This window comes from Clarias gariepinus, chromosome 28 (genome assembly GCF_024256425.1).
Source record: "Clarias gariepinus isolate MV-2021 ecotype Netherlands chromosome 28, CGAR_prim_01v2, whole genome shotgun sequence".
In the NCBI taxonomy this organism is placed as follows: Eukaryota; Metazoa; Chordata; class Actinopteri; order Siluriformes; family Clariidae; genus Clarias; species Clarias gariepinus.
Window position 1 is genome coordinate 16,937,162 of NC_071127.1, and position 20,122 is coordinate 16,957,283.

Sequence of the window (20,122 nt, forward strand, 5' to 3'; positions counted from 1 at the left end):
GTATTATTTGGGTGAGCCAAGACTGTCGGTCGGTCCAAAACTGTACAGCTTGTACAGGACAAATATGTTCTTATTTCTAGTCGTGTCAACTCTCTGTGAGCCATAACTTACATACTAATGGGAATCATGCACAGTAAAGTCAGCTTGGTGCCCTTACTTTGTACTTAAGATCAATATTGCAGACAATTAGAATATATTCACCTTTTTTTGTTGCTGTTTTTATTTTTGCACACATCTCATAACTAATCTAGTAACTTCTGTCCAGCTTCTGCAGTCACATCTGTCACTAATGCTGAATGCCAAAATATGAAACCCAGTTTGACTCTGGCCAAAACATTCATGGCTTATCTTGGCCACATACTGCACGCCAAATGTTTAATCAATTTGACCGCCTCGGAATCTAGGCTCAAATACCCAGGCCACAAACCAGCTGCAACTACTGTACATTCTCTAATTACCGAGGTAGATGCGTTGGCTCAGCTTTGTATTTCTTCATTTGACTCCCAAAGTTAAACCCTAAAACCTAACAGGTGTCTTGTAAATACCAACTAGACAGGTATTTTTTCTGAAGAGAATGTGAGTGGTGCTGGGCCTCTGCGTCTCTTGTAAAGGCAGTCTACGGGATCAGTCGCTAAGGTGCTCTAAAGGGCGTGGCTTGACAGCTTCCCAATGATCCTGAGAGACTGATTGGTTGCCTGAGTCAAATGAGCCCACCCCCATGTCTCTATGGGATACAAAGTTTCAGTTCAGTTTCAGATTTTTAGTTTAAATAAAGTGCCTGGTACGAACCAGTGGCCAAGAAACAAAAAGGAGAGAGAAAACGCCCGAAGGAGAGTGACCCAGTGTTATAATGAAAGGGGACTCTCCTTTCAAACACTAACCTCCTCCCCACACATCCTTCTCTCCTCCATTCCTTCACATCAAGCGAGTCTCCCTAAGAAAAGGTAAGTCAACAATCCATGTCCATGTAAAACTGAAGTGTTTAGTATTAGTTGCATTTTTTTAATGTTTTTTATCACCTGTACAGTTTCATATTTAGTTCTGTATTATTTTTGTATAGTTTAGGCTTTTTTTATACTTTGTTTTATATTTCGTAATGTAAACAAAATTAATTAAGTTAAATATAGACTTAATACAAATTAAAAAAAATAAAATAATTAGGAATGAGTTAGAAAGTGACCCCAGTAGTATACACTACCGTTCAAAAGTTTGGGGTCACTTTCTAACTCGTTCCTGATTTTTATTTCTTTCTACATTGTAAAGGAATGCTGAAGGCGTCCAAAAAATCTCCTTTGAACAGTTAATGGTGAGATGTTTCTGCTACTACTGCTCTGTAAAAACTTTATAACGCCTCTAATCTGAGGTGCTGGTTGTTAATTGGTCATTTTTCAGGCTGATAACTCTAAATAAACTTCTCGTCTGCGGCAGAGGTAGGTTTTGGTCTCGCCCTCCTGGGATGGCCTTCATGAGAGCCAGTTTCATTAGGGTCCTTTTTTTTTTGGATTTTGCAAATGCACTTGACAATACTGTTCTTGCAAGAACTATTACAGAAAGGCCGACCTCTGTGTCTTAAAGTAACAACTAACTGTTGTTTTTGTTGTTGTTGTTACATAATTAATTAATTCCATATGTGTTATTTTATAGGTTTGAAATCCCCAGTATTGTTGTAGAATGTAAAAAATAAATCACTAAACAAAAACAAAGAAAGTAACCCCAAACTTATAACTTTAAACTTTAACTTATATATATATATATAATTATTTTTTAATCACTATTGTTTTATATTTCGTATATATATATATATATATATATATATATATATATATATATATATATATATATGGATATATATATATATATATATATATACACAGTATAATAATTACTATTGGCCAATGCTGTGTGCCGGATCTGTGCCGTTCTTACCTGACATCGATGCCAAACCTCATGCACTTTTGTGAACGCTGAGTTCTAAACACACTGGGAAGACTGGAAGATGTTTTAGTGAAGCACTTCACTGCTCATGTACCCCTATAGTGTATTACTACAAATCACAGTATTAAGTCATCTTCAGTAAAATAAAGTGTTTCTTATCGTCTTCTACTGGTTTTAAATGGAAATACTTCCTGTGATACAGTGGTCTATATTCATTTAGGCTATTTTCATTCACTAGAGGCCACTTGGGAAGAAAAAATGATGTACATTGCGAATTAAAATGTCAATTTTGTACAGTTAGGATATTTATTTATTTTTTATTTATGTGTGTGTGTGTCACACTAACACAACAGGGAGTTCCCTGCAGTGTGTCCCTTTTATTCAACTCCCATGTGCCACTGAGTTTAATGATTCTCCACCTCACATACACCTGATTCATCTCGCCACTTAATTACCAGATTAAATAGGTGAATTAAGCAGATAATTAAAATTAAGTTTATGTTCTGGTCCCTTCAGGGAGTGGAGTAAAAATAAAATCAATTCCTTCATGATCATGCGGACGCCCAGGGCAAACATAGCACGAGTAACACAAGTAACACAAGTAATAATCTGCAGATCGAATTTTGCTATTTTGAAAGGAAAATTAAGTATAAAATAATAATCAAATAAAATGACTGAATTATCTTTTGGAAGAATATGTAATAACTGGTTCATATTCATTATGACCAATAATTGCTACAATAGCTGCAGTAGTCAAGCACTCGCATTATCAGTGTGTGCTCCAGCATCATGGATATGTGTGTGTGTGTGTGTGTGTTTTTTTAAGACAACTGGCAGCCACTTAAAAAAAAAACCAAAAGAATGAAACAGAAATTATGGGTGAGAATATGATGAAATGCACAGAATTCAACCCTGTGCGTTTTTTTGTATTTCTATAGAGCAAAGATATTAAATATAGAAACATGTTGGGATTATTCATCATTTTTACTGAAATCCAATACTCTATCAAGTTAAATTGCACTCCAGTATCATGCTGTTTGTTCATTTCATGTGCATTGTTTCGGTGGACAAAGCAGCCTGCATGAAAAAATCTCCTTTGAAGCCCATGGAGGCTTTGCTGGTGGAAATGCATTCATTTCATTCTGGTCCACCCTAATGAAAGCAGTGATTTACACAGCCTGGGTGAAATTAGAAAGTCAATGTTTAAATTTAAATAAGCAACTACATAAAGGCCATTGATTGGATAATTACTGCAGTGAATTACACACTGCCTGACAAAAAAAAAAACCCATATATATATCTCAGAAACATCTAACATTAGTTGTCCCTCTGATGAACTCATTCTTGATCCTATCCATCCTTGTCACTCCCAAAGAGAACCTCAACATCTTCAGCTCTGCTACCTCCAACTCTGCCTCCTGTCTTTTCTTCAGCGCCACTGTCTCTCATCTGTAGAGCATCAATGGTCTCCTTTCCTGAAGAATGGACCTTTCCTTTCATTCTCGCTGATGCTCTTTTATCGCACAACACACCTGACACTTTTCTCCACCCATTCCAACCTGCCTGTACCCGTCTCTTCACCACCTTTTCACACTCTCCGTTGCTCTAGACCGTTGACCCTAAGTACTTAAAGTCCTGCACCCTCTGTACCTCTGCTCTCTGTAGCCTTACCATTCCACTTAGGTTCCTCTTATTCACACACAGGTATTCCGTCTTGCTATGGCTAACCTTCATTCCTTTGCTTTCCAGAGCATACCTCCACCTCTCTAGATTTTCCTCCACTTGTTTCCTGCTCTTGCTACAAAGCACAATGTCATGTGCAAACATCATTGTCCATGGAGACTTCTGTCTAACCTCATCTATCATCCTGTCCATCAACATAGCAAACAAGAAGGGGCTCAGATCCTTGATGCAGACCCACCTTTACCTTGAACTCTTCTGTCACACCTTCAGCACATCTCACCACTGCCTTAGTGCTCTCATACATGTCCTGCACCACTCTAACATACCTCTCTGTCACTCCAGATTTCCTAATACAACACCACAGCTCCTCTCTCGGCATTCTGTCGTATGCTTTCTCTAAATCTACAAAGACACAATGCAACTCCCTGTTACCTTCTCTGTACTTTTCCATCAGCATCCTCAAAGCAAATACTGCATCCGTTAAACTCTTTCTAGGTATGAAACCATATTGCTGATCAGAAATGCTCACCTCTGCCCTTAACCTAGCTTCCACTACTCTTTCCCACAGCTTCATTGTATGGTTTATCAACTTTATTTCTCTGTAGTTGCCACAGCTCTGCACTTGTTCTTAAAGATCAGCACTAATACACTTCTTCTCCATTCCTCTGGGATTCTCTCACTCTCCAAAATCTTGTTAAACAGATTAGTAAGAAACTCTACTGCAACTTCTCCTAAGCACTTCCATACCTCCACAGGTATGTCATCAGGACCAACAGCCTTTTCACTCTTCATCCTCTTTAACAACCTCCTCACCTCACGCTTACTGATTTTTGCTACTTCCTGCTTCACAACAGTCATGTCTTCTACTCTTCGTTCTCTTTCATTTTCCTCATCCATCAACTCTTCAAAGTACTCCTTCCATCTTTCCATCACCCTCATGGCATGTCAGTACATTTCCATCTCTATCTTTAATCCCGCTAACATGCTGAACATCCTTCCCATCTCTATCTCTTTGCCTAGCCATCCTGTACAGATTTACATCTCCTTCCTTATATTCCAACCTAGCATACAAGTCCTCATATGCTCTTTGTTTGGCCTTTGCCACCTCTACCTTCACCTTACGGTGCACCTCCCTGTACTCCTGTCTACTCTCTTCAGTCCTTTCAGTCTCCCACTTCTTCTTAGCTAGCCTCTTTCTCTGTATACACTCCTGGACTTCCTCGTTCCACCAAGTCTCCTTGTCCACTTTTTCCTTTCCTGATGATACACCAAGTACCCTCCTACCTGTCTCCCTGATCACCTTAGCTGTAGTTGTCCAGTCAACTGAAAGCACCTCCTGACGACCCAGAGCCTGACTTAACTCTGACTAAATTCTTCCTTTTTCAACTTCCACTGCTTTGTCGTTTGCTCTGCCTTTGTCCTCTTCACCTTCCTCACCACCAGGATCATTTTGTCACCCTTTGTTCCTCTTCTGGAAGAAAGTATTTACTAGTGCCATTTCCATCCTCTTTGCAAAGTCCACCACCATCTGTCCTTCTACCTTCCTATCCTGAAGACCAACTCTACCCATCACAATTTTATCACCTCTGTTCCCTTCTCCAAGTCTGTACCAATCACCAGTCTCTCACGTCTGGGGAGGCTCTGCATCACTTCATCTAACTCACCCCAGGGCATAACCACTAACAACATTGAACATCACCCCTTCAATTTCCAGCTTCAGACATCACCCTATCTGATAATATTTTCACCTCTAGAACATTCCTAACAAACTCCTCTTTCAGGATAACTCCTACTCCAATTCACACCATGGATAGGAAAAGACAACTTGACAACTTGAACCCTGCAACTAAGCTTTTAGCCTTGCTACCTTTCCACCTTGTCTTCTGGACACACAGTATATCCACCTTCCTTCTCTGCATCATGTCAACCAACTCTCTTGCCTTCCTTGTCATAGTTCCAACATTGGGACTCCCTACTCCCTACAGAGTTCCTACTCTCACTCCCAAACTCTTGCCTTTCCTCTTCTTTTTCTGCCTACAAACACGCCGTCCTCCTCTTCTTTTTCGATCAACAGTAGCCCAATTTCCACCAGCGCCCTGTATGTCAACAGCACTGGTGGCGGTTGTTGTCAACTGATCCGATATGGAAGTCCTTTTAGTGATTCGCATCATTTGATTTGGCAAATGTTTTACGTCGGATGCCCTCTCTGCCACAACCCTCTGCATTTATCCGGACATGGGACTGGCACAAGAAGACACTGGATTGTGCCCCACTGTGGTTGCATTACTTTATTATCAGTGAGAAACTCGGAGTAATTTCTTTACATGGAACTACATGTACTTCTTTACATGGAAAGAGTCAGTTGAGGTGGTTCGGCATCTAGTAAGGATGTCACCAGGATGCCTTTCTAGGGAGGTGTTCTTGGCATGTCCAGCTGGTAGGAGACCACAGGGCAGACCAGGGACTAGATGGAGAGATTATATCTCCACACTGGCCGGGAACGCCTCAGGATTCCCCAGTCTGAGTTAGTTGAGGTGGCTGGGAAAAGGGAAGTTTGGGGTTCCTGGCTGGAACTGCTACCCTCGAGACCTGACATTGGATAAGCGGGTAAAGATGGATGGATGTATGGATGGATGAATGGATGCAGTGCCATTTTACCTGTTATGGTACCTTCCATAGGTTAATACACATATATAAAACATATATATCCCATATATACAGTATATCCTATGGTGCACCCCCTATATACCCTATATATTTTTCACATATAATACACTATGGTATATTATGGTAAGCACTATAGATAAAAATACTTTAATATGTCCAGTTTTACTTTCATTGGGTCGTGAATTTTCACATAATTTCACTCTGATACTTTACAACTTGAATTAACATTTTTACCAAACATATATTTTATTTTGTTTAAAAACACACACACATTTAATCCACCTACACATTCAATCCATTTTTCAAAACCGTCGTGGTTGTTGGTTTCTCTGCTGAACACTCAACATGCTGACCAGACACATGTTGTTATGGTAACATTGACATGAAACCCCGCTCCCCACATGCACTTGAATTCTATGCCATGTAGTGCACATACAAATGACTGACTATAGCAGTGGTTCTTCAAACCTAAACCTGGACACATCCAGCAAATCTGATTTTTTTTAGCTAATGAACAGCCTTTTTTTAATTAAAGTCAGTGTAATAAAGTAGGAGAAAAAATATTAATATGTGCAGAGAAGGGCTTGAGAACGAGTGATCTATACTGTAGAGTGCACTAGACAGTTCATTGGGAATCTTGCAAATGAAATACATTCATTGGAGAACATTAGCGATCGTGAGATCGTGCATTCACAGTAATAGACAATGAAATACTGTCGATGCTGACTTTGCCCATCAACCAACTTAGTCTTGGTTCATGCAGGAGGGTAATATATTTTCGTGCCATGCAATCTTTGACCTAGAGATACCGAGGCATTTTTTTTGGTATTTCGGTCACATCGGGCGACGGATTCTCCCCACCCTGGAGCACCCTACAGTATATCCATCGTTTCTGTGGCAGGTACTTAAGGGGTTTGAGTTGGCAGCTCGACGCCTGATTGTCTTTCACATAATGCGAGCAATTTGAGAACACCGGTTTGCCTAATCTGCATGTCTTTGGACTGTGGGAGGAAACCGAAGAACCCGGAGGAAACCCACAAAGCTCGGGGTTAATATGCAAACTTAATGCACACAGGCCCTGAGGCGGGAATCGAACCCCGAGCGTGAAGGTATAGGGCGACAGCTGGTATGGAGGCATTGGAGAAGATGAAACATTTGTATTAACATAAATTGCAGGAATGAAATACAAGGGCTGTATATTTATATTATACATATATATATATATATACTATATTTATTGTGTTGAATTTCTACAAATATATACATTCTTTTGTTATATACATTTATTTCACAATGTCTGTTTTAATGTCTGTGACAATTCGTCTTTGCTTTTTAAAAAAAAATGTTTTATGTTGCTGCATGTACTTAATATTATAGCCTTCTATATAAATATAAATTCTATACTATAGAATTCTGTAGTAAGCCTTCATTCTGTACGAATACTGTGGATGCTGGCGCCATCTACTGGACAATACATTGAGTTTGGGGACAGAAAATGCTACACTATTTTTGGGTATTCAGTTTCTTTTCATGTTCCAATTCATAAAGCACTTAATTTTGCTTATCAGACAGAGATGTGCCATTACAAGCTGGCTGTGCACAGCGAACGAAAAACAAACACACACAGCACATTAATGATAAATCACAGTTCCGTTAAATTCTACAAAAGAATCAACGTGCTGTTAAATATCAGACATTATCTTTCGGAGTGATCAGTCAGTTCACTGATCACTGAAGGGAGGAAATGTACTGTGTGATTAGACACGTGTTATAGAAATGCTACGATTTCCCCATTTAGATCCTGACAATGTAACATGTAACATCTGGACGAATTCAATTAATTAATAGCTTCTGTAGTGTAAATCTCACAGGGCTTTTGGATATGTACGTTGTTTTCCCCTTAAATGACAAATTTGTTAGATTGATGCAAGTCTCTGGTTAGGAGAGATAGACCACTTTACCTGACAGGTCAACCCACTGCATTTACTGTATTGATTTTTTAATTGCATCATATATCTGAGCAGTTGAGCATTAAGGGCCTTGCTCAAGGGCCCAATAGTGGCAACTTGGTGGTTGTTGGGTTTGAACCCAGGACCTTCTGAAGCATAGTCCAGTGCCTTAACCACTGAGCTACCCCTAACCTATATATAACAATGAAATTTTTTATCTAGTTAATCACAATTTTAAGTAAATACTCAGATTTACTCGTATTATAAACGTGCAATGTTGAAATAAAGTAATGCAGGACAAACTGGTTAGCCGAAACAAATTATGCAGTTTTATAATATCTCGAACATTAACATTTAACAAATGTTAAATTAAAACCTTTCGATGGTACAGTAAGCTCCTTGCAGCAGTAATCGTATTATGAACCCTATCTGCTCCTATAGTGGTGAGCACGTCTGTTATCTCCTTTTCAACTTCAGCAAAATGTCTTTTTACTGACATTTTTACTGATTAAATGTGCTGTTACATAGAGGTAGCTACGGTTGCTTACTAGTGGTCTCCAGTAAGTGCAATAAAAGTAGCTTCTGCCAACCGCCGCACTTTCGAAACCCTTTTTAATGTCTTTCATTCAATGTATTCTTGCAAAAATCTCGATTAATCACATGCATTAAGGCGCAGCCCTAGATACAGTCAGAGGCGGGTAGAGTAGCCAAAAAAATGACTAGCAAGTGAGTAGCTGTACTTCAAAATAATATTACTCAAGTAGAAGTAAAAATGTATTCAGTAAAAAAGACTACTCAAGTAATGAGTAACTAAGTAACTTTTAAGCGCAATGTCTGACACATTAGATGTACAATTAAAGTTAACATAAAATCACACAAACATGAAAAAAATACGGTGGCCCTGAAGTGCAAAACAAATTAACAAAACTAAAAACAAAATAATAAAAACCCAAAACAAAACAACTAATTCAAAAACAAAATATCAAAACCAGTGGTGTTAAAAGTATTCACATTCATTACTTGAGTAGAAGTATAGATACTAGGGTTTAAAAAGACTTCTTTAGAAGTTGAAGTATCAACGTAAGCTTTTTACTCAAGTAAAAGTGTAAAAGTACTGGTTTCAAAACTACTTAAAGTATAAAAGTAAAAGTAAAAGTAACGTGGAAAAAAGCATTAAGGATAAAAGCTTAGGCTGTGCCACGGGCCTACTGTATATACTGCACTAACACCTCATTAAAAAAAACAAAAATGTGTTGTTGTTTTTTTTGTTGTATTTTTTAACGGCCATAGTGATTTGGGATACTGTATATGGAAATTGAAAAAAAAAGAATGCATTTTAGTACAATGTAAATACATTAAAGAACCATATATGTATGTGTACTACTGAGCATTAACATGTTTATGGAGAAGAAGATATGATAACTAGTTGCCTATAAGTATTTTAATGGTGCAAAAAGTGTCATTGGTAACCTTTATTGGAATATAAATGTACATCCAAGCTTAACTGCAGGAATCTGTGAGGGCAACATACAAGAAAATTAGTGCACCCAGGGCAGGCTTAGGAACAAGTACCCTTGTGTGGTTGTCTACAATAAACATTAGTGCTGTCAGAATGAATGATTAATCCAAGTGATTAATCAAAAAAAAAAAAAAAAAAAAAAATATATATATATATATATATATATATATATAATTATACAAAAATATATTGTGTATATATATATATATATATATATATATATAGAGCGATACATCCGGATGTTTTTTTTGTTTGTTTGTTTTTTGAATGACGAGCTGAAATAAAATAGGAGTAACGAGGCTACTTTTAAAAATGTAAGGAGTAGAAAGTACAGATAACTGCGTGAAAAAGTAAGGAGTAGAAGTAAAAAGTCGGCTGAAAAATAATTACTTCAGTAAAGTATAGATACCCAAAATTTCTACTTAAGTAAGGTAACGAATACTTGACACCCAAAACAAAATAAAAAAACCCAAAACTAATTTGTTATTTTGTTTTGGGTTTTGTTGTTTTGTTTTTGTTATTTTGTTTTTGAATGTTATTTTGTTTTCCGTTTTGTTAATTTGTATTGCACTTCTCGGCCAGTCAGATAAAAACCGAAAAAGGTAGGTATATTTTGCTAATGAAATTCTTACCGCTGATTGGACGAGACATCTGTCACTCAAGATATACAGGAAGTAGGAACTTGTTTCTCTATCTTTGTTTCCTGTGTTTTCTACTTCACTTTAAACTACGGTGGCCGTCAAGTGCAAAAAAAAATGTTTTAAAACTGACTTCAGGGCCACCGTAAGAACGCCATATTAGAAACCACAATAAAGACAGTACATGTTTGCACATTCATACACACACGAATCTACCGCTACTACAGTACTTCCTGTATATCTTAAGTGACAGATGTCACGAATAACAAATTAGTTTTGGGTTTTGTTATTTTGTTTTGGGTTTTAATATATTTTGTTTTTAAATTAGTTATTTTGTTCTCCTTTTTGTTAATTTGGTTTTGAATTTATTTTGTTTTGAGTTTTGTTGTTTTGTTTTTGATTTTGTTATTTTGTTTTTTAATTCATTTTGTTTTGCACTTCACGGCCACCGTAAAAAAAAAGCATTCTATACTCACCGCAAGATTGTACACTAACCACAAGATCCAGCCAGGATTCGGCAGGAAGATGGCGGGCCGGGCAAGCAACGTCTTCTGAGCTCTCGGTAATTTGGCCCCAAATTTACTCAAAGTTAAATGTTCTAATTAATCAAGATTACCAACAGTAAAGTGAACACTCTAAGAAGAGATTGAAGTGATTTATAGTTGGAATTTTAAAGTTTAATCACAGTTTAATGCGGACATGCCGAATGGAAAGATTGAACAAAGATTACCCGCTGCCTCTGGCAAAGTAATCGGGGATCATGATTACTCGCTGATGGATACAACAAGTGGGGGGACAAAGAGGAAAAATTCCCCTGTTACTCCAACGAAAAGTACAGCACCTCCTTCGAAGGTTAAATCCATGCAGGATTCTTCAGAAATGTTAAACGCATCTCTTGTCGAAGCTATTGAAAAGCTGACGTCTAAAATTGATAGCTTCGGTGACCAACTGAGAGAAAACTCAGTCATGGTGGCTAGCATCGCCAAACTAGTGGAGCTGAATGCCACGGAGATTAAAGAGTGCAAAATCAAGATACAAGCCATGGAGAAAGAAGTGCCCCGTTTAGTAAAAGAAAACATTGAGTTGAAAGAAAAAGTCACGGAGCTGGAGCGGTACAAGAGACGTTGGAACCTTAAAATACATGGTTTGAAGGAAAAAGTCGACGAAAAACCCCGAGATGTCGTCATGAGTATTCTGTCCAAATTAGCGCCGCAGTTGAGCACTTCGATGGAGTCGGTAGTGGATTCCGCTCACCGTATTGGAAGGAAAGAAGAGGGGAGAGACCGCCAGATTATCATCCAGTTCACTATGAGATTCCACAGGGACTCCATCTGGAAACTGTCCAAAAACTCTAAGATCTGCAAAGACTTGGGGATCCACTTCAAGCAGGACTTCTGCAGAGCTGACAGAGAAGCTCGCGCAGCTGCATGGCCGAAGATGGAGCAAGCTAGGGCGGCAGGACAGAACGTGTACTACAGAGGACATGTCGGCTACATTAACGGTAACAGGGTTACTATGGATTAGGGAATATTTTTGTACCAAAGCGGGTAATTGCTCCTGTAGCACAGGTTGAGTTGCACACCTCGACGACTTAATGTTAATAACTTTTCGGCAAACCGTAATAAGCTTTGGACTTGTTTATGCTTTTGTGATTAAAAGGCAATGGTGTTAGATTACAATTGGTAAAAAAGAGGGGAAAATTTTTTTTCTTTGAATGTCAGTATGTAAACTTGATATGAATGTCTTTCTCTCTCTCTCTTTCACTCATTTAATTAATATTCTAAAGCTCGGATGTTTTTTGGGAAAACTGTTACATTTGAAGGAGTGGAGAAATAGTGAAATATTGTTACCAGAGTGTGTTCACTTGGGTTTTAAGTTAATGAAAAGAGTTAATCTGTTGGTTTATAAAAAAAAATAAAAAAAAAAAAAAAAAAAAAAGAGAATGATAGGGGCCTGTAGCAGCGTTTACTCAAAAAAAAAAAAAAAAAAAAACTAAGTTCATCCTTTTTATTTATTTACTTTTCTCTCTCTCGTTTACAACCAGATGTTCACTTATGTTTCACTCAACACTAGGGGTCTTAGAGATTCTATTAAAAGAAAGTCTATTTTTCTTTTTTGTAAAAATGAAAAAGCACAATGTTTTCTTTTCCAAGAAACTCATTCTGTTGACTTAGACGAGAAATTTTGGTCAAACCAATGGGGAGATAAAATATTTTTTTCTCATGGTTCTAATAGGTCTGCAGGAGTTGCCATACTTTTAAATAATTTCCCTGGGAAGATTCTAACCACTGTTAGGGATACTTGTGGTCATTGGATAATTTGTGTTTTTGTAATAGATGAAAATGTTTTGATTTTGGGAAATATATATGGATACAATAATCATAACCAAAACAAAATTTTAATGTCTGAGGTTACAACAGTAGTTAAGGATCTATGCCATAGGTATCCTACTGAAGATTTTATTTTTGGGGGGGATTTTAATATGGTGATGGACGATTGGCGTGATAGATCTCCTTCAAAATATCTGAGACACCACTACAATCCCATATTGCTTGACTTCTGTAGTGTGTTTAATTTGATGGATGTATGGCGCACTAAAAATCCAAGTATTCAAGTTTTCACATGGTTTAAACCTGATGGTTCAGTCAAATCCAGATTAGATTTCTGGTTAGTCTCTGAATTTAGATCTGGTATGGAGTCAGATTCTATAGTTTCTGCTGCACCCTTAACTGATCACTGCATAGTTAAGCTTACTCTTAGACCTGCAAATGCTCATCAAAGGATAAAAGGTTACTGGAAATTTAATTCAAACCTTTTGCATAGTGAACCCTTCTGTCATGAAATTATAGCTATTATCAATAATATAAACGGAGACTCAGATTTTAAAACTTATAGAGAGAAGTGGGAATATTTAAAATATAAAATACGTCAGATCTCCATATTTTATGGTAAATTATTAAGCAGGAATAGTAAAAAAAAAGAATTAGAAATTATTAAAGAAATAAATAGCATCTGTATTAAATCTCTCTTAAGTGAAAATGATAAACAAAAGATACTTCTCCTCCAATCCTCGTTAGACAACATTTATGTGGACAAAGCCAAAGGTGCATACATAAGATCGAGAGCAAAGTGGATAGAGGAAGGGGAAAGGAGTTCAGCATATTTTTGTAGACTGGAAAAAAGGAGACAAGAACGTAACAGTGTTAAAGCTTTACTGATTAATAATCAAGAATGTACAGATCCTGGAAAAATTGCTAAGGAAATTTATTGTTTCTACAATAATTTATATTCCTCCTTTTATTCACATACAGATGCTGATGCTTTCTTTGGTCATGTTAAGGATTGGATTCCAACAGTAGATGAGAGTTTCAGAAACGCTTGTGATGCAGATATTAGTATGGAGGAAGTGGAAAGAGCAGTGAATTGTTTATCATTAGACAAATCGCCTGGCTCAGATGGATTAACAAGTAATTTTTATAAGCATTTCTGGAAGTATATTAAAGACCTAGTTTTTAATATGTTGAAAGAAATATCAGAATTCAATATTCTTCCAACTACTATGAAGCAAGGCACTATCACTCTTATCCCTAAATCTGGAAAAAATCCTAAATTAATAGACAATCTTAGGCCCATAACCCTGCTTAATAATGATTATAAAATTTTAACTCAAATTTATGCTAACAGATTGAAAACCGGAATTTCACAGATTATTTCAGAGACACAGTCAGGTTTTTTAAAAGGACGCTCAATCCACAATAATATCCGACTTGTGCTTGATTTACTGGATTACAATTATTTAGTTGAAGATGGTTTCATTTTATTTCTAGATTTTTTTAAAGCTTTTGACATGATTGAACACACATTTATATTTCGCACTTTAGAAACATTTGGTTTTGGAGAAAATTTTATTAATCTAGTTAAATTAATTTATAAAGACACAAATAGTACAGTTATGTTACCAAATGGTATGTCTCCAAGATTTTCAATTAACAAAGGAATCAAACAGGGTTGCCCCATCTCTCCCCTGCTGTTTATTGTTGCAGCAGAGATGCTTTCCATTCTTATAAAACATTCTGAGTTTGAAAAGCTGACAGTATTTGGAAAACAGTTAGTCATCAGCCAGTTGGCAGATGACACAACCATATTCATGAAAAATATTGACCAAGTTCCGAAAATTCTCCAAACCGTTGATTTTTTTTCAAGGGCTTCTGGTTTAAAGTTAAATCTTACCAAATGTGAATTATTACCGATTCATAATTTTCCCCTATCAACCGTTTACAATATCCCTGTTAAACACACTGTTAAATACCTAGGTATACATATCACAAAGGATAATACTTCACTTAATAATCTCAATATTTGGAATACCTTAGATAAATGTAAGACATATTTAAACTTGTGGTCTCAAAGAGACATTTCTATTATTGGCAGAATTTTACTTACAAAAATGGAATGCATCTCTAGACTCATTTACCCAGCCTACTCAATCTCTCTTCCTAAAAATGCAATAAAAGCTATAAACCAAGCTAACTTTAGTTTTATTTGGAAAAGAAAAACGCATTACATTAGAAAAGGAACGATGGTCAAAGAATATGAAGAAGGAGGTCTAAAAGCCCTCGACATTGAATGCATTAATGGTACAATAAAAATAAATTGGCTTAAATCCTTTATAAAAAATGAAAATAGTTTTTGGTTTCATATCCCCACCCAAATATTTATGAAATTAGGAGGTATACATTTTTTCCTTAGGTGTGATTATGACCTTAAAAAACTCCCTGTTAAGTTATCAGTGTTTCATCAACAGGTTTTACTTTATTGGAAAATGATCTTTAAGCATAATTTTAGTCCCCATAATGTTCCTTTATGGAACTGTAGATATGTTGTAATTAGGAACAAATCCTTATTTTATAAAAACTGGTGGGAGAAAGGAATATGGTCTGTCATGCAAATAATAGATAATACTGGAATAATGTCTTTTGAAAATTTTAGCTCTAAATTTAATTTATTTGACAGAAAGCAATATGATAAAATCATCAAAGCTATCCCACAATCTATATTACAGATGTCTTGGAATTTATTACAAAATAATATTACACCTTGTCTTCCTCAGCTTTTGGTGAATGGAGTTTCGATTACTAGTATAAGTTTATCCAATACTGTAATCCGGAATGTTTTTGTTAAAGAACTATATCTCTTTGTTTCAAATAAAAATTTAATATTTCAATATTTCTCAAAGGACAAAGTTAAATTATTAAGAACAAAATATTTGAAATTTCCAGTGGCACCAAAAGTAAAGGAAGTCCATTTTAAAATTCTCAATGGAGTGTATCCTTCCAGAGAATTTTTAAGATCCCGCTTTGGGTTTGATGCTAACAATTGTTCCTTTTGTGATGATCAAATTGAAACTACAGAGCATCTTTTTTATGATTGTAAATTTGCTTCTGCCTTTTGGGAAGATTTGCACTATTGGTTATTTTCTAAAATTGAAGATTTACATGCTTTAACAAAGGAAAATATACTATTTGGCTTATTTTTGAAAGATGAAACATATGATTTAGCAGTTAACACAATTATTATTCTTGGGAAGTTTTTTTTTTGCACAAGAACAGATTTCTGAAAATGCTTCCAAATTTCTATATATTTCACAAGGAACTATGTCTTTATTTTCACTCACTTAAACGAATGAAGAAAAAGAATGCCTTAAGTCTCTGTAAATTAATAGAACATCTTGAACTTACTGAAAACCCCTAGTTATTATTATTATTATTATTATTATTATCTTTTTTTTTTTGTATTTATTCATTCTGTTTTATTTATTTATTTTTCCTTTTTCATTCTTTTCTATGTTATGCTTGTCTGCTGTCTGATCAAGGAATTTTACATTTTGGTACCAGGCCATGTATGGTTGTAATGTTTACTTCAATAAAAAAAAAAAAAAAAAAAAAAAAAAAAACTAACCACAAGATCCCACTAGTAGCAGCATGGAATTATGGGCGTTCCGCAAAATTAGAGAAAGATGCGGAAACTTTTGTTTGCGCATGCGCGGAGGACGGAGTCACAGGTAGGATGAATTTATAGAACACCGGCTGAAGATGTGGTTGTTGCGGCGGATTGGTCAAACGCAGTCATGTGATCATTGTGTCTGCGTCTGATTGGTGAAACAGTCGAGCAGTAGATCTACCGGTTGCGTGTATAGAATAAATGGTTAGAAAAGTAACAAGTCGAGTGTAGCCAAATCTAGCGGAGTAAGAGTAGCGTTCACAAATCTCCTCAAGTAAAAGAAAAAAGTTTGGTGCAGTAAAACTACTCATAGAAGTATTTTTTCCCCCAAAACAAGTTACTTAAGAAAAGGTAACGGAGAAAATGTGACTCGTTACTACCCACCTCTGGATACAGTATAATATAACACTAGTCTTTTCTCCAAATGTTCCAAATCAGGCTAATAAGCAAGCCAGCTTATCATGTACCAGATAAGTATAGACTGTATCGCAGTGATAGAAGACGATGTCAAGTGCCTACACACGGTACACAGCAATTCTTATTGGTAGCACTCGAGCCCTTCAAGTGCCCGAGCGCCACCAACAGGGCAAACATAAATATACATTCATATTAAGAGTTCTGTAAAGGAATGGCATGGTGACATGGTTTTAGTTTTCATCTTACTTTTTTATCTCGCAACTTTTTTTCAATCATTTCTGTTATTCTATTTATTTTGGAATTTCTTTTGAATCACTGACACACCCATGAGAGTTATTCAAAGACTTTTGATTGTGTTGAATAACAGAACACAGTTATGAAAGTAAATCTCCCTTTCTTCCTCTATATAATCTTCTGCTACACCAATGCACTTACTAGTGATGCGCGGGTCGTCTGGTAACCCATGGACCTCGCGGGTAACCCGCGGGTCAGGTTGGGGCGGGTAAAGAAATTGTCACTTTATTTGCGGGTTGGGGCGGGTCATTAATAACAAAATTAAATAAAAAATCCATGTATTCCCTATAGCCTATATAAAATTTTTGGGAATATCTATTTTCATATTTTATGAAGTTCTTTGATAAGGTTATGTCACGTGACAAGTCACGAAAGCGCCAAGCAGCCACCGCTGCCAGTCACAACAAAAACAAAAAATTTAAAGTAAAGATGGAAGACGAGGTGTGGGAGAAATTGAGGTCGGGAATTTACATCATTAAAAGAAAAAAAGGTCAGGCTGCTAAATCTAATGTTTGGGACTGGTTCTCAGAAATAGCATAAAGACGCTAAATGAACATTTCCGCGTGATAAATGAAAAAAAAAAATGTCAGTGGTTATTTAGCGTAGGCTGTAAACTGCAGGCCTGCCCTATACAAATCTAAAATAAAAAATTGTTTAGCCTAGATTACAAACGCTGCTTTGTAAATGTTTAAAATGTATATCATTATCTCGTTATTAATATGACCTGATTTATGGTTCATATTCATAATCATATGTTGCTGCCAGTTTACAGGGCGATGTTTCCAAGCACTTTCAGGCTGAAATAAAGCCTGTTTTCATTTGAATTACAATCCCGTCTATTTAATGGTCGCGGGTACGGGGAGGGGTGTATTGTAAAAATAGATACAGTGGTGCGGGGCGGGCCAAATAATTTCATAAAAGTGGGACCCGCAGGTTGGAAAAAAAACCCGATTAGCACTTACCCCAGTGTTTCACTAGTGCTTGGATACCATCAAGGTAGAAAGTTTTCTCAGTACTCTCAGTATAATCTTACTGCCTACGAAACGCTGGCCTCCCAGGAACTTATTCAACGGCCCAATAAATGTCCCGGGGATACCTCTCATTTGAGTTTTTATGCACCTGTACTTTTCAAAAACCTGTACTTATACTCACTATATTAACTTTCTATCTGATGATGACACAAAAGTGAATTTAATTTCTAAGCTAAATGTAAGTGTTCATGCTGTCGCTCAAGAACAGAACAATACCACCAATCCTAGTTTATAGAAATGACTGGCAGGTCATTATGAACATGCAGTTTGGTTAACACACCAAAGTGATTGGTGGTTGCCTAGGCAACGGATCCTGCTCACTAGGTCTGTGGGCTGCAGATTCTTCTGGACTCTTCCTTTTTCAAATAGGTATTCTTGTTATGGTAAGAGCAGAAGCAATCCAGCTAGCTAGCTAACTAGTGTTGTTACACATTTGGTTTGTTTTTCATGACAATAACAATAAAGATTTTACATAATGAGTTCGTCATGTTTTGGTACATCCTTTATCCATATTGTATTCTGTATTCTTGCAGTACGACAATCTTTAATTGCTTAAACTACTTGCATTATATAGACTAGCAAGTTAGCTAATTTAGCTACTGAGGTAATTAAAGATGCTAATAATGCTGCTCGGCATTCATTTAATTAATTTCAAATCTTTTCCAGGACATCTTGTTCATTAGCTTTAGTAACGTAGTAATCTCACCGTTATCAATAATAAAAAAAAAAACTACAAGCATGGCAGAGCAGCTACTCATACTATTGTAAGATGGGCCCTTATTTTTCAATAAAACTCCCCAATGCAGAGCGTCCTTCAACACTCTGGCTGTAATGGCCTTTGTCTAAAAATGTGTTCAGCCATTTCGAAACAACCAGTCAAATAATTAATATAACTTGTGTTAAAACTTTTCAATAAATTAGCCTTAAACATTTAATCTCTTGTAATAGCTACAAAACCTGTAAAGCACATTGAACCACAGTCCATTAATTAGGGATAGTGTACAGTATGTGTGTGTGTGCCCCGAGATGGATTGGCACCCTGTCCAAGATGTACCCAGCCACGTGCCCTAATCTTCCTAGGATAGGCTTCAGGCCCCCCATGATTATGAATACAGGATAAAGCGGTATAGACGGTTAGTAAGTGAGTATATTTTTGGTATAAAATGACAGACACATTATAATTCTGGATAAAACAAATCATTACAAGACACTGTCGTCTTGCACCTCTAGTGTCCGGGTTTAATGCCAGCCTCTGTGTGCATCAAGGTAGATTTGCATGTTTTGCTTGGTGGGTTGCCTTTAGGTACTCCGGTTTCCTCCCACCGTCTAAAGACCTGCAGATTAGGCTGATTGGCGTTCCCAAATTGCCTGTATTAAGTGTGTGTGTATACAGTACGTGTGCGTGCCCTGTGATGGATTGGCACCCTATTCAAGGTGTACTCCTTGAATAGGGCTTTTATGATATGAGATATAAGTTTTATGTTAGGTTTGTAGTTTTTCAATTAGCTTTACTTTTTTGATTTATTTATTTATTTTTATTTTATTTTAGTTTGTTAGCTTATTTTCTTGTTATATTATTTTATATTTTCATACTTTTATGAAAATGCTTACTTTGTGGCACTTTAAGATTGTCTTAAATGTGAAGTGCGATACAAATAAAATATATTATTATTATTATTATTACTCTGCCTCATGCCCTCCTGGGATAGGCTCCAGGTCTCCCCGTGACCCTGTATACAGGATAAAGCGGTATAAGCAATGAGTGAGTGAGTGAGGGTTACTTCTACTTGTAGTGGAATACATTTGTAGGTGAGTACTTTAACTCAAGTATTGAGTTTGGGAACTTCTGAGACCTCTGGCGCGGGGGGGAGCCACCAATCCTGGGATTGTCGTTCACGATCTTATGGCCTTCTTTAAAATGTTTGCACCCTTTAAATGTTTTAATTCAGCTAAGAGTCTCATCACTGTACTGTGCTTAATATCAATCCG